Source organism: Schistocerca cancellata, chromosome 1 (genome assembly GCF_023864275.1).
Source record: "Schistocerca cancellata isolate TAMUIC-IGC-003103 chromosome 1, iqSchCanc2.1, whole genome shotgun sequence".
Taxonomy (NCBI): domain Eukaryota; kingdom Metazoa; phylum Arthropoda; class Insecta; order Orthoptera; family Acrididae; genus Schistocerca; species Schistocerca cancellata.
In genome coordinates, this window is record NC_064626.1 from 1,275,391,079 (window position 1) to 1,275,407,285 (window position 16,207).

Sequence of the window (16,207 nt, forward strand, 5' to 3'; positions counted from 1 at the left end):
TCTTCATGTAAAGTTACACGTTACACAAATTGCACTCACATGTGCATTGCCCGTTTGAATTCTGTAAGAACGAGTCCAGTTACGTTCTCAAATACATTTTTGGGGCTGCAACCTTTCACTTGGCTGTCCTGCCATTATTAATTATATCGCAAGATGTAATACATAATGATTCCTTACATGGTTAGTACACACTCTCAAAGATATTCCGCCTGACACAATGCCTTCGCACAATGCTATACCGTTTACCGTCGTACACCTACATCTACATCTACATCCATACTCCGCAAGCCACCTGACGGTGTGTGGCGGAGGGTACCTTCAGTACCTCTATCGGTTCTCCCTTCTATTCCAGTCTCGTATTGTTCGTGGAAAGAAGGATTGTCGGTATGCCCCTGTGTGGGCTCTAATCTCTCTGATTTTATCCTCACGGTCTCTTCGCGAGATATACGTAGGAGGGAGCAATATACTGCTTGACTCTTCGGTGAAGGTATGTTCTCGAAAGTTTGACAAAAGCCCGTACCGAGCTACTGAGCGTCTCTCTTGCAGAGTCTTCCACTGTAGTTAATCTATCATCTCCGTAACGCTTTCGCGATTACTAAATGATCCTGTAACGAAGCGCGCTGCTCTCCGTTGGATCTTCTCTATATCTTCTATCAACCCTATCTGGTACGGATCCCACACTGCTCAGCAGTATTCAAGCAGTGGGCGAACAAGCGTACTGTAACCTACTTCCTTTGTTTTCGGATTGCATTTGCTTAGGATTATTCCAATGAATCTCAGTCTGGCATCTGCTTTACAGATGATCAACATTATATGATCATTCCATTTTAAATCCTCCTAATGCGTACTCCCAGATAATTTATGGTATTAACTGCTACCAGTTGCTGACCTGCTATATTGTAGCTAAATGATAAAGGATCTATCTTTCTGTGTATTCGCAGCACATTACACTTGTCTACATTGGGATTCAATTGCCATTTCCTGCACCATACGCCAATTCGCTGCAGATCCTCCTGCATTGCAGTAGAATTTTCCATTGTTACAACGTCTCGATACACGACAGCATCATCCGCAAAAAGCCTCAGTGAACTTCCGATGTCATCCACCAGGTCATTTATATATATTGTGAATAGCAACGGTCCTATGACACTCCCCTGCGGCACACCTGAAATCACTCTTACTTCGGAGGACTTCTCTCCATTGAGAATGACATGCTGCGTCCTGTTATCTAGGAACTCCTCAATCCAATCACACAATTGGTCTGTTGGTCCATATGCTCTTACTTTGTTCATTAAACGACTGTGGGGAACTGTATCGAACGCCTTGCGGAAGTCGAGAAACACGGCATCTACCTGTGAACCCGTGTCTATGGCCCTCTGAGTCTCGTGGACGAATAGCGCGAGCTGGGTTTCACGTGACCGTCTTTTTCGAAACCCATGCTGTTGATCCTGCCTCGACAGGACTGCGTGTCTCGCTCGCGCTGGTTCGAGAACCTGCTTTGCTGGCTCCTTGTGACCTGTGTCAGGTTCCCGGCGCCACTGCCAAACTACCTGTGGTCTGTGCTACGCGAGCAGTTCTGCGCTTCATCTGCCTTCACGCTGTCAGCCTTACCCAACCAGAGCAGTGTGTACATTTTTGATGTGGTTTCTCTGTGCCACCGGGAGTGCACTGCGCATATTTTTAAAACTGGCGAACTGCGTGTTTGCCGTGAATAATTTAAGTCGCACAAATAATGCAGAGTGACACGTGTGTCAATATGTCCTGCAGACGACCCACGACGCGTGGCGAGGTAGTGTTCGTGAATTCCGAAACGAGTGACGAAATTCGTGTCGCCATTCCTGCCGCTGATGAAAAATTAAACGACCGCGTGTTGGTGGTGCCCGGATGGGACTGTATTACCTGACGGCGAACCTCCTACGGCCTGAAATCGAACTGCGCAGTCATACACGAGCAGGCGATGTTGCTTTACGTTACATTACTCGTTCTGCACTGATGCCGCAGGTCTCTGGGTATTGGGAGGAAGTCAAAACTGTCCGTGTAATTTAATGTAAGAGCAGTAAAATGAAATGACTTATCATTACGAAGACACATTCCACTGCAAATTTTAATTACATAAAACCTAAAACATTATATTTAACATCTTCCGTGAAGATACTTTGCAATGAAATAGAAAGAGTTGCCCAATAGAAATTTCTTTACTTCAGTCTTCCACTCCATCAAATTATCTACATCGCATTTAATATGCTGTAGCATAGTGGTCGTCAAACTTTTTTGCTTAAGAGACAATAAGGACATTGTGTGGTGGCACCTTGGGCTGCATATGTACCACTCTTATTTTTAACTGAAGTGGTAATTTTCATACATTATTATGTTATAAGCACCCAACAGACTAGCTACAGTAAGGGCGCGGTAAGCTGAATTCCGGTAAAGGCCGATAATATGAGATACGATCACAAGTGTTTTCTAAATGTTTTGAACGTAATTGTTCTCCTACCACCAAATTTACACCACAGCACCTGACCGGTATGAGTCGCACACCCATGAGGTGTCACTGCTGGAAGACAAGCAGTAAGTCATCCGCCCCCTCTAAACCTACACCGGCAGCGCTGCTTGTCGCTCTGCCCTTGAACTAAGCGGCCAACATTAGTTAGCTCTAAGCCAGTTCAAAAATGGCTCTGAGCACTATGGGACTTAACATATATGGTCATCAGTCCCCTAGAACTTAGAACTACTTAAACCTAACTAACCTAAGGACATCACACAACACCCAGTCATCACGAGGCAGAGAAAATCCCTGACCCCGCCGGGAATCGAACCCGGGAACCCGGGCGCGGGAAGCGAGAACGCTACCGCACGACCACGAGCTGCGGGCTCTAAGCCAGTTCACCAATGTCACTTAAAATAAACCACATCTTAAAATGTCACTGTCTATGCACGCATTTCTGTATCTGAGCGGGGAAACTATACCTTTAAATAGCTGTTAACGTTAGTTGACGTTTCTGGATTCGGTCGTAAGTTCCTACATCCAAAATATTCTAAAATACGGCTGAGAACCGCGGGCCGCAAGACTACCTCATTCGGGCAGTAGAACACGACCTCTGAACTGCACCTTTAAGAGACCTTGTATTGATTGTTATTTAAATCAAAGTCTTGAAACTAGTTATATCTTCATTATTTAATGGATGTAATCAAGCGCTGTCATCAGAACCTTCTGTCCTTAATATAAATGATATTTAATCTGCTACAAATAAGTACGTTTTTGTTCCAGATTTAGTTCTAAATAAATTACTAAAAAACTATTAGAGGTAGCTTACATAGTTAATGTTTTTATATGAAATAGAAGCTTTACACCAATTTTTATTTTCCTGAGTCCAGTATTTAGTGCCTACAGTTTCTCGTAAAAACGCCGATGTTGATCAAAATATTACTCCGATCACTTTCAGACTTGTAACAGTTGATTTTGACATAAATTTGCACATTGTGAACAACTTTGGGCTTTCTAGCTTTATTATTTACCGCCTACTGTTTTTTTATTTAAAACCATGTATTTAAGGAAACATATTCATCCGATCATTCTGAGATTTAACAATTTAAACATTAATACACTGAAGCATATGTTGACAAAGCTTGGAAAAGCTCTTTTAATTTTTAGTTTCATACTTAGATTGTCCCCCCATGAACCATGGACCTTGCCGTTGGTGGGGAGGCTTGCGTGCCTCAGCGATACAGATAGCCGTACCGTAGGTACAACCACAACGGAGGGGTAACTGTTGAGAGGCCAGACAAACGTGTGGTTCCTGAAGAGGGGCAGCAGCCTTTTCAGTAGTTGCAAGGGCAACAGTCTGGATGATTGACTGATCTGGCCTTCTAACAATAACCACCACGGCCTTGCAGTGCTGGTACTGCGAACGGCTGAAAGCAAGGGGAAACTACGGCCGTAATTTTTCCCGAGGGCATGTAGCTTTACTGTATGATTACATGATGATGGCGTCCTCTTGGGTAAAATATTCCGGAGGTAAAATAGTCCCCCATTCGGATCTCCGGGCGGGGACTACTCAAGTGGACGTCGTTATCAGGAGAAAGAAAATTGGCGTTCTACGGATCGGAGCGTGGAATGTCAGATCCCGTAATCGGGCAGGTAGGTTAGAAAATTTGAAAAGGGAAATGGATAGGTTAAAGTTAGATATAGTGGGTATTAGTGAACGTCGGTGGCAGGAGGAACAAGACTTCTGGTCAGGTGAATACAGGGTTATAAACACAAAGTCAAATAGGGGTAATGCAGGAGTAGGTTTAATAATGAATAGGAATATAGGAAAGCGGGTAAGCTACTACAAACAAAATAGTGAACGCATTATTGTGGCCAAGATAGATACGAAGCCCACACCTACTACAGTAGTACAAGTTTATATGCCAACTAGCTCTGCAGATGACGAAGAAATTGAAGAAATGTATGATGAAATAAAAGAAATTATTCAGATAGTGAAGGGAGACGAAAATTTAATAGTCATGGGTGCCTGGAATTCGAGTGTAGGAAAAGGGAGAGAAGGAAACGTAGTAGGTGAATATGGATTGGGGCTAAGAAATGAAAGAGGAAGCCGCCTGGTAGAATTTTGCACAGAGCACAACTTAATCATAGCTAACACTTGGTTTAAGAATCATGATAGAAGGTTGTATACATGGAAGAACCCTGGAGATACTAAAAGGTATCAGATAGATTATATAATGGTAAGACAGAGATTTAGGAACCAGGTTTTAAATTGTAAGACATTTCCAGGGGCAGATGTGGACTCTGACCACAATCTATTGGTTATGACCTGTAGATTAAAACTGAAGAAACTGCAAAAAGGTGGGAATTTAAGGAGATGGGACCTGGATAAACTGAAAGAACCACAGGTTGTACACAGTTTCAGGGAGAGCATAAGGGAACAATTGACAGGAATGGGGGAAAGAAATACAGTAGAAGAAGAATGGGTAGCTTTGAGGGATGAAGTAGTGAAGGCAGCAGAGGATCAAGTAGGTAAAAAGACGAGGGCTAGTAGAAATCCTTGGGTAACAGAAGAAATATTGAATTTAATTGATGAAAGGAGAAAATATAAAAATGCAGTAAATGAAGCAGGCAAAAAGAAATACAAACGTCTCAAAAATGAGATCGACAGGAAGTGCAAAATGGCTAAGCAGGGATGGCTAGAGGAGAAATGTAAGGATGTAGAGGCTTATCTCACTAGGGGTAAGATAGATACTGCCTACAGGAAAATTAAAGAGACCTTTGGAGATAAGAGAACCACTTGTATGAACATCAAGAGCTCAGATGGAAACCCAGTTCTAAGCAAAGAAGGGAAAGCAGAAAGATGGAAGGAGTATATAGAGGGTCTATACAAGGGCGATGCACTTGAGGACAATATTATGGAAATGGAAGAGGATGTAGATGAAGATGAAATGGGGGATACGATACTGCGTGAAGAGTTTGACAGAGCACTGAAAGACCTGAGTCGAAACAAGGCCCCCGGAGTAGACAACATTCCACTGGAACTACTGACAGCCTTGGGAGAGCCAGTCCTGACAAAACTCTGCCATCTGGTGAGCAAGATGTATGAAACAGGCGAAATACCCTCAGACTTCAAGAAGAATATAATAATTCCAATCCCAAAGAAAGCAGGTGTTGACAGATGTGAAAATAACCGAACAATCAGTTTGATAAGCCACAGCTGCAAAATACTAACACGAATTCTTTACAGACGAATGGAAAAACTAGTAGAAGCCGACCTCGGCGAAGATCAGTTTGGATTCCGTAGAAGTACTGGAACACGTGAGGCAATACTGACCTTACGACTTATCTTAGAAAATAGATTAAGGAAAGGTAAACCTACATTCCTAGCATTTGTAGACTTAGAGAAAGCTTTTGACAATGTTGACTGGAATACTCTCTTTCAAATTCGGAAGGTGGCAGGGGTAAAATACAGGGAGCGAAAGGCTATTTACTATTTGTACAGAAACCAGATGGCAGTTGTAAGAGTCGAGGGACAGGAAAGGGAAGCAGTGGTTGGGAAGGGAGTAAGACAGGGTTGTAGCCTCTCCCCGATGTTATTCAATCTGTATATTGAGCAAGCAGTAAAGGAAACAAAAGAAAAATTCGGAGTAGGTATTAAAATCCATGGAGAAGAAATAAAAACGCTGAGGTTCGCCGATGACATTGTAATTCTGTCAGAGACAGCAAAAGACTTGGAAGAGCAGTTGAACGGAATGGATGGTGTCTTGAAGGGAGGATATAAGATGAACATCAACAAAAGCAAAACGAGGATAATGGAATGTAGTCGAATTAAGTCGGGTGATGTTGAGGGTATTAGATTAGGAAATGAGACACTTAAAGTAGTAAAGGAGTTTTGCTATTTGGGGAGCAAAATAACTGATGATGGTCGAAGTAGAGAGGATATAAAATGTAGACTGGCAATGGCAAGAAAAGCGTTTCTGAAGAAGAGAAATTTGCTAACATCGAGTATAGATTTAAGTGTCAGGAAGTCATTTCTGAAAGTATTTGTATGGAGTGTAGCCATGTATGGAAGTGAAACATGGACGATAAATAGTTTGGACAAGAAGAGAATAGAAGCTTTCGAAATGTGGTGCTACAGAAGAATGCTGAAGATTGGATGGGTAGATCACATAACTAATGAGGAAGTATTGAATAGGATTGGGGAGAAGAGAAGTTTGTGGCACAACTTGACCAGAAGAAGGGATCGGTTGGTAGGACATGTTCTGAGGCATCAAGGGATCACCAATTTAGTATTGGAGGGCAGTGTGGAGGGTAAAATCGTAGGGGGAGACCAAGAGATGAATACACTAAGCAGATTCAGAAGGATGTAGGTTGCAGTAGGTACTGGGAGATGAAGAAGCTTGCACAGGATAGAGTAGCATGGAGAGCTGCATCAAACCAGTCCCAGGACTGAAGACCACAACAACAACAACTTAGATTGTGGTGCAATACTTGTATGCTACGCACAGGCGCATTATGATGACATGGCGCTAGTAACAGCTAACTGTTTAAGTCCCGGCACACACGATCACCTGAAACAGCGCTTGTTTCGTCTCACTTTCGATAACATGACTGAAATTTTTTTCGAGTTGTCAGTCTTCTGACTGGTTTGATGCGGCCCGCCACGAATTCCTCTTTTGTGCCAGCCTCTTCACTTGCAAACTACGTCCTCAGTTATCTGTAGGATGTATTCCAATCTCTGTTTTCCTCTACAGATTATGCCCTATACAGCTCCCTCTAGTACCATGGAATTTATTCCATGATGTCTTAACAGATGTCCTAACAACTTGTCGCTTCTCTTTGTCAGTGTTTTCCACATATTCCTTTGCTCTACGATTCTGCTCAGAACCTCCTCATTACTTACCTTATCAGTCCACCTAATTTTCAACATTCCTCTGTAGCACGACATCTCAAATGCTTCTATTCTCTTCTGTTTCCGTTTTCTCTCAGTCGATGTTTCACTACCGTACAGTGCTGTGCTCCAAACGTACATTCTCAGTAATTTCTTCCTCAAATTAAGGCCTGTGTATGATACTACTAGACTTCTCTTGGCCAGGAATGCCCTTTTTGTCAGAGGTAGTCCGTCATTGGTTATTTTTCTGCCTAGGCAGCAGAGTTCCTTAACTTCATCTACTTCGTGACGATCAATCCTGATGTTAAGTTTCTCGCTGTTCTCATTTCTACTACTTCTCGTTTCTTTCGTCTTTCTTCGATTTACTCTTAATCCATATTCTGTACTCATTAGTTTGTTCATTACATTCAGAATATCGTTTAATTCTTCTTCGGATTGACTAAGGACAGCAACGGCATCACCGAATCGTAACACTGATATTCTTACACCTTCAATTTTGATCGCACTCCTGAACCTTTCTTTTATTTCCATAATTGTTTCTGAGATGTACAAATTGAACAATAGGAGCGGAAGACTATAGCCCTGTCTTACACTCTGAATTTACCAAATTTCAAAGAAATGTAGGAAGTAGAACGAAGTTAGAGCAGAAAATTGTAATAGCAATGCGTCCCCTGCGTGCAAAAACATTGTGCGATCTCTCAAACCAAAGCAGTGTCAGCTGCATCTAGATTTGTGATCGTTCAGCTCCGAAATTCCACCGCGAGTCTTAAAGTAAAAAGTGGCTTTCAAAATTTTGCCGACCAAGATGTGACTGACTCTCGCTGCAAAGGACTACGCAAGACAAATACTGTCATCTTGCGTTTTGTCAGCGCAAAATGTACATACGCGCATCTGTGAAACTCAACGCTAACCACCAATTAAACGGAGCGATGTAGCAGCCACGATTCAATAAGACGATAAGTGGGAGACACTGATTAAACGATACTCAAATGGAGGTTCTCCCCGAGTGTCTTTGCTGTAAAATGTTCTTTGGTTTCTTGTCTCGTACAGCTGTAGTGAGTCCGTAACGTTTCGGAAGGCATGTTCTCTTATCCCATCCTCTGGGTACGAGATCGCCAGAGAACATGACTTCTGAAACGTCACAGATACACTGCGGATAGATGCGAGAAGAAGCTCAAGAAGATTTTATTGCATTACTTTACTAAATAAACGTTTGAATTAAAGTTCTTTTTCTTAGTGGCATCCCTAATTTTTGGCAAATGAAAGCATCAGAAAATATATAAAATATGGGGCGTGTGTCCGTATATTTCACTTTGTTGCCAATACTGTTCATGCAGACCAATGGCGTTTATGCAACACAAATTGCGGGGTGTAATCTCTGCCTAGAGTTTCCAGCCAGTGATATAACGACTATAAGAGACGAATGTACAATGGAAAAAAAAAGAAAAAAAAGTCTTAAAGCACTCGTTACTACATCACAAGATCTTCGGAAAAGTAACGGATTAATGAGAGGGATTTTATTGCTACTGTCAGGAGACTTTCGACAACCATTACCGGTAATTCCAAAATCAATACCGGCAGATGTAATAAACACAAGCTTAAAGAGATTAATAATTTGGGATAAGGTTGAAAAGTTATCTTTTTAAAAAAATGTGCGTGCAATAGAGATGGGAAATCCAAAAGCTCACATATTTGGCGCAAATTTATTGAAAAGGTGAATGGTACTTACCATCTTGACCTGTGCCCTGGTACGCTTATTTTAACACAATAATTACGCAGTGTGGCAGAAGCCGAGGAACAGCTTATCGACAATGTGTACCCATCGATAGATATGAACTACCTAAATAAAGACTGGTTGTGTCAATGAACAATTTTAACACCAAGGAATGACGTAATACAACAAATAAATTAAATGATATAAAAGATGATTTCAAGAGCAAAAACAATACATAAATCGACAGATGCAGCAATGGATGAAGAAGAAAGCGTCAAATATCCAACCGAATTTTCAAACTGTTTAAATCCGTCCAGTATATCTCTGCATGCACTGAAACTGAAAATTGGATCGTCAATAATACTATCACGAAATATTAACTCACCCATATTATGTAATGGCACAAGATTGTGTGTCAAACAACTACTTCATAATATTATTGAAGTAATAATTTTAACAGGTAAACGTAAAGAAAAATCGATAGTCATACCAAGAATTCCATTGATCTCAACTCATGTGCCATTTTTTTTACAATTTCCAATGAAATTAGCTTATAGTATGCCAATCAATAAGGCTCAGGCCAAACATTTCACTACTGCGGACTGAATTTGAAGGAACCCCGTTTCTCACATGGTCAGCTCTACCTTGCATTTACGCGTATAGGACAAGCAGGATGTGTATGCTCCACACAACCAAACATCAAATATAGTATATATGAATGTAAATACTTTCTGCATATGTAAGATACTTGTCAGAATAAAAAAAAGAAACAAAAAAGTCTTTCGCTGCAGTTTTATTGTCTGTTATTATTTTTATACAACTACTGAGAGAAAAGTAAAACCCAGAGATGGTTATTATCAGCTAGTTCCATTACAATTATCTAATGTGATGTAGAATTATGATTTGTTCTGTATCTACATCTACACTGTCTACATCGGCAGTAGCACTGTTGTGGCCTTGACTGGTTTCATGCAGGTCTCCATGATAATCTATCTTGTGCAAGACTCTCCATCTCTGCGTACCTGCTGCAGCATGTAACCATTATAACCAGCGTACTGCGTTCAAACTCTGATGTCCATCTACAGTTTTCGGCCCCTCCCCTCGTACTTCCCCCATTATTAAATCGACGGTTCCTTGATGGCTCATAATCTGTTGTATCAACGAATCAGTTTTTTGCATAAGTTGTACCAGAACTTTCTTATCTCTGCGATTCGATTCAGCAGTTTATATGTTCCCTGACCCATCCAGGTAGTCATAAACATTCTTCTGTAGCACCACATCCGATAAACGTCTGTGCTCTCTCTAGCTGAACTGTGTACCGTTCAAGTTTCACTTAGTTCAAGGCTACACTTCAGGCAAATACGAATACATTTAGAATAAACGTCCTAATACTTAAATTTTCATTTGATGTTAACAAGTTTCTTTGTCTCAGGAACTTTTTTGTTGCTACTGGCTGTCTGCTGTCGCAACACTTTGGAAAGACAAACAACACGGGACATTCACTTGAACACTGCACTAAAAGATTGAGACAAATATGAGACACCACAGCTGACGGCAGATGGGGGGACATGGACAGAGGTAGGAAAGGAAAGAGGGGGGAAGGGGAGGAAAAAACGAAGTGGGGGGAAGGGGGGAAAGGAGTCGATGGAGGAGGAGGACCCATAAGAGGGGGCAGGTGCTGGGCAGACACAGCACGGAGTGGGGAAAGGCAGAGAAGGGGAATATAAAAGGACTCGGGGGGGGGGGAGAGGGGAGGCAGAGAGAGGTTAGGTGGGGAGAAAACAGGATGGAAGGGGGGCAGGAAGGAGCCCGGGGAAAGGACAGAGGAAAGGAGGGGGGGTGAGAATCAGAGTTGATAGGAGGGATAAATGGAGGGACGGAGGGCATCATCCGGGAGGGGGAGTTGATGGAAGCCACCTTGAGAAAGGAGATGTAGGGTGTAGAGATGGAGGGTAGGGGGGACACAACAGTGAAGGTGTGGCAGAGGGCGGGGATTGGAGAGGAGAGGAGCAACCAGCGAGGGGTGAGGGGGATCGATGTGGTGGGAGGTGTAGAGTATGCAGAGATGTTCGAGGAATAGGAGCAGATGGGGGAAAGGAATTAGGTCATAGAGGATTCGCGTGGGGGACGGGAGGCGTATACGAAAGGCGAGGAAGAGTGCATGGCACTCGAGGATCGGGAGGGACTTACAGAATTTGGGGAGGAGGCGGATATCCAAGCAGGACTGGGATAACAGAGGATGGGACGGATTAAGGATTTGTAGGTGTGGAGGACGGTGGAAGGGTGCAACCCCCATGTCCGGCCAGAGAGGAATTTGAGGAGTCAGAGGTGGTTGTGGGCTTTGGATTGGATGGAGCGGAGATGAGGGATCCAGGTGAGGTGACGGTCAATGGTGAGGCCAAGGTAGGTGAAGGTGGGGGAGAGGCAGACAGGACGGGCGCAGAAGGTAAGGGAGAAATCCAGGAGCCAGAAGGAGAGAGTGGTACGACCTATGATGATCCATTTGACCTCCTTGCGGAGTCTGGAAAAAGAACCGATCATTCTACCGATGAGCGTTTGTTCGTCCGGTACAACAAATGGCGCCCAGGCTGGTGGTTTTTAAGGACTTGGTTTGGTTGGAACGTGTTCCAGCATAAAAGTCAAGCGCCGGCACGACGGTCAGGAACGGTACAGTAGAGAGGGCTGTGAAGAAGACGTCAGTCATTAGTACGCTGACGGACCCCTCTCTAGGGCGACACCGAGACAGCAGCGGCCTCCAGGAAAAGAGAACATAAGCGCCGCGCCGTATGGCCGTGGCCCAGTTGGAGACTAGTCGTTCTACGAGCCCTACAGCAGTAACTCAGGAATTGTATTGTTTCTCTTGTATTAGGCACTGTGAGTACTGAAGTGATTTTCTTATTTTGTGTGTCGCCCATTGTTGCGACACACCACTGTAAATTCTCAAAGTTTCATCCTTTATCTTACTGCAATAAAAATTCATTAATACGATTGGCTTGAAGTGTTGTCCTAGCGATCCGAGAAAACAAGTTTCCTAGGCACCCCATATTCACCAATTAGGCAGGACACAAAAGTTATTGAATGAAACAACAAGTTCACTGTTACCAGTTACTGTTTATTTATCTCGACGACACGTTTCAAAGGTTTAGACCTCCATCATTAGGCGGATTTACATTTTTTTGGTATAAATCTGTTTGTGTGTTTTATTCGCATTTAAAGATAACAGAAAGTGTTACAGTGTGCACGTTGTTCACCTGTCTTAGTCGTGTGGAGTTTGTCTTCACTCAACATTACAGGTAAGGCGTGCAATGATTTTTTTATTTTCACAGTCGGAGTCGATGACCACTATTTCTATGGGATCAATCAATAATCTATTCTCCTAACCAATTTCAGTAACAAGCGACAAACAATCAGTTACCTTTAAAGGTAATGATAAGGGAAAGGATTAATTCGCTCCAACGCTTCACTTTAGATTTTGCATTTATTTCACACCCTTCAGTGCAAACCACAGAACAAGCAAGTGTAACAATGAGAGAATATTTTCACTCGTAATATTTGCTATATAACTTAATTATTTAAACAATAAGAATCTATGATTATTCATTTTTAACATACATATATTTAAGACCACAAACGATACAGATCAACGGATAATAAAGTCCCATAAACTTGAGCAAGGATCACCTTTACAGTCTCTTAATGAAGTCAGTAGGTGACATAGGGGACAATCACACGTACATTAAGTGTTACACCGTTAAGGACGATCACTCATTAAGAATTATAACCACAGATTAAAGAAGATTTAAAGCAATTAACATCAACAACAAATAATTAAGTCACGTCCCAACAAATGTATCAAAACCAAATCTTTCAGTTCTGTAACAATGTTGGATCGTGGAATACGCCGGATTACCGACACAAAAGGCTAAATTTTACCAAACAGCAATTTCTCCAAACCTAAAACTATCTTAACAGTGTACAATCCTCAGGTTATCCAGAACTACTCTAATTCGCCTTTCTTGGGCATAACGTTGGAGTAGATAATGAACCTCTTCTTTCATTCTCCTGGAACATTGAGCGGCAATAGACGCTCGGGCAACTCTTACCCCAGCGTGGCTCGGGAAAGAGGATGGCTCCACCAGGAGGAGGAAACATTTACCCGAACTGGAAAGGGAACTCGTCTAACAAGAGCCACTAGGTTGGACGAAGACCAGTTAGCGATTTATAATCATTAACCAAAGTTTGCTGGCCAGCGGACGAAAATTACAGAGGCAAAGGTAACTTTATTTGTGTTCACAAGAATTGATAACTCCCGCAAATGACATTCCGGCAGAAGTACCGCCGTAGTATCAATACGGGGACTTCGGAGCTGAGGCGAGCAAGTCAACAACGGTCTCTACCCAACAGACCCAACATTTTAGGCAGACCGAGCAACCAACATCAAACGTGGCTAAGCGGATTACCAAATAGAAACTCTAGCACTACCTTAAATAATTAAATAGAGCACTTAAATGCCACGGGGACTAAACTCCTTAACACAAGAATACATACACAATAACAACGACTTGAGTTAAATATGCCTACGTACTAAAACTCAACAGATATTAGCGAACATTAACATAATCTCGCAATTCAGACATCCATAAAATTAATTGGCCACAATTCGCTCTATCTCTCCGCCAGACAGTACAAGGTTATTTAAACATTTTACAACGTGCTTTTTAGTTCGCCGATGACATTGTAATTCTGTCAGAGACAGCAAAGGACTTGGAAGAGCAGTTGAATGGAATAGATAGTGTCTTGAAAGGAGGGTATAAGATGAACATCAACAAAAGCAAAACGAGGATAATGGAATGTAGTCGAATTAAGTCGGGTGATGCTGAGGGAATTAGATTAGGAAATGAGACACTTAACGTAGTAAAGGAATTTTGCTATTTGGGGAGCAAAATAACTGATGATGTTCGAAGTAGAGAGGATGTAAAATGTAGACTAGCAATGGCAAGGAAAGCGTTTCTGAAGAAGAGAAATTTGTTAACATCGAGTGTAGATTTAAGTTTCAGGAAGTCATTTCTGAAAGTATTTGTATGGAGTATAGCCATGTATGGAAGTGAAACATGGACGATAAATAGTTTGGACAAGAAGAGAATAGAAGCTTTTGAAATGTGGTGTTACAGAAGAATGCTGAAGATTAGATGGGTACATCACATAACTAATGAGGTATTGAATAGAATTGGGGAGAAGAGGAGTTTGTGGCACAACTTGACCAGAAGAAGGGATCGGTTGGTAGGACATGTTCTGAGGCATCAAGGGATCACCAATTTAGTATTGGAGGGCAGCGTGGAGGGTAAAAATCGTAGAGGGAGACCAAGAGATGAATACACTAAGCAGATTCAGAAGGATGTAGGTTGCAGTAAGTACTGGGAGATGAAGAAGCTTGCACAGGATAGAGTAGCATGGAGAGCTGCATCAAACCAGTCTCAGGACTGAAGACCACAACAACAACATAGTCAGTTTCCTCAACAACAACAACAACAACAACGTGCTTATCCACACGGTGACCTACGCCGTCCATGGGAAAACAACGGCTTGAAGAAGGTACACAGCCCAATTTTTTTTTTTTTACGACTCGCGCCTTAAGTAAGTCAGCATGGGGTTCAAATACAGGATCATGGAAGGGGCCAGTAACACACACGAAAGGCAATTTCCGATCACAAACTCAAAGGAGAGAAACGTTGCCACACAGTTATTAATAGCTCCCACAACACCGGGAGATTGGCCCCTGCAACATGCGGTCGTGCATTATCCTGCTGAAATGTAGGGTTTCGCAGGGATCGAATGAAGGATAGAGCCACGGGTCGTAAAACATCTGAAATGTAACGTCCACTGTTCAAAGTGCCGTCAATGCGAACAAGAGGTAACCGAGACGTGTAACCAATGGCACCCCATACCATCACGCAGGGTGATACGCCAGTATGGCGATGACGAATACACGCTTCCAATGTGGGTTGACCGCGATGTCGCCAAACACGGATGCGACCATCATGATGGTGTAAACAGAACCTGGATTCATCCGAAAAAATGACGTTTTGCCATTCGTGCACCCAGGTTCGTCGCAGACGCTCCTGTCTGTGATGCAGCGTCAAGGGTAACCGCAGCGATGGTCTCCGAGGTGATAGTCCATGCTGCTGCGAACGTGTTCGAACTGTTCGTGCAGATGGTGGTTGTCTTGCAAACGTCCCCATCTGTTGACTCAGGGATCGAGACGTGGCTGCACGATCCGTTACAGCCATGCAGATACGATGCCTGTCATCTCGACTGCTAGTGATACGAGGCCGTTGGGATCCAACATGGCGTTCCGTATTACCCTCCTGAACCCACCGATTCCATATTCTGCTAACAGTCATTGGATCTCGACCAACGCGAACAACAATGCCGCTATACGATAAACCACAATCGCGATTGGCTATAATCCGACCCTTATCAAAGTCGGGAACGTGATGCTACGCATTTCTCCTCCTTACACGAGGCATCACAACAACGTTTGACCAGGCAACGCCGGTCAACTGCTGTTTGTGTATGAGAAATCCGTTGGAAACTTTCCTCATGTCAGCACGTTGTAGGTGTCGCCACCGGCGCCAACCTTGAGTGAATGCTGTGAAAAGCTAATCATTTGCATATCGCAGCATCTTCTTCCTGTCGGCTAAATTTCGCGTCTGTAACACGTCATCTTCGTGGTGTAGCAATTTTAATGGCCAGTAGTGTAGATGAAAAATCTTACATTTCAGTGACGACACCAGCTTCTGGAGGTTATTGGCAACCACAGACGGACTTCATAGCTTCCTCAGTCCATGAACGGAAACCAGGAAACCAAACGTTGTCCACAGAATTACGGCCTCTTGTGCCCTCATCGCCCTTCGCACGGCACCCGTTACGTCCCAGCGGGCGCGCTAGCAGCGCGCTTGAGGAGGGTTCGCAACGCGCTCCAGGAAAGCGCGGAAACTTCAAACAGAAATAAACCGAGGGTAAGCAGGAACCGTGGCAAACGACACGGCTCAGTACTGTGTGTGTGTGTGTGTGTGTGTGTGTGTGTGTCAAACTGTCCCTAGACCAGTAGTTA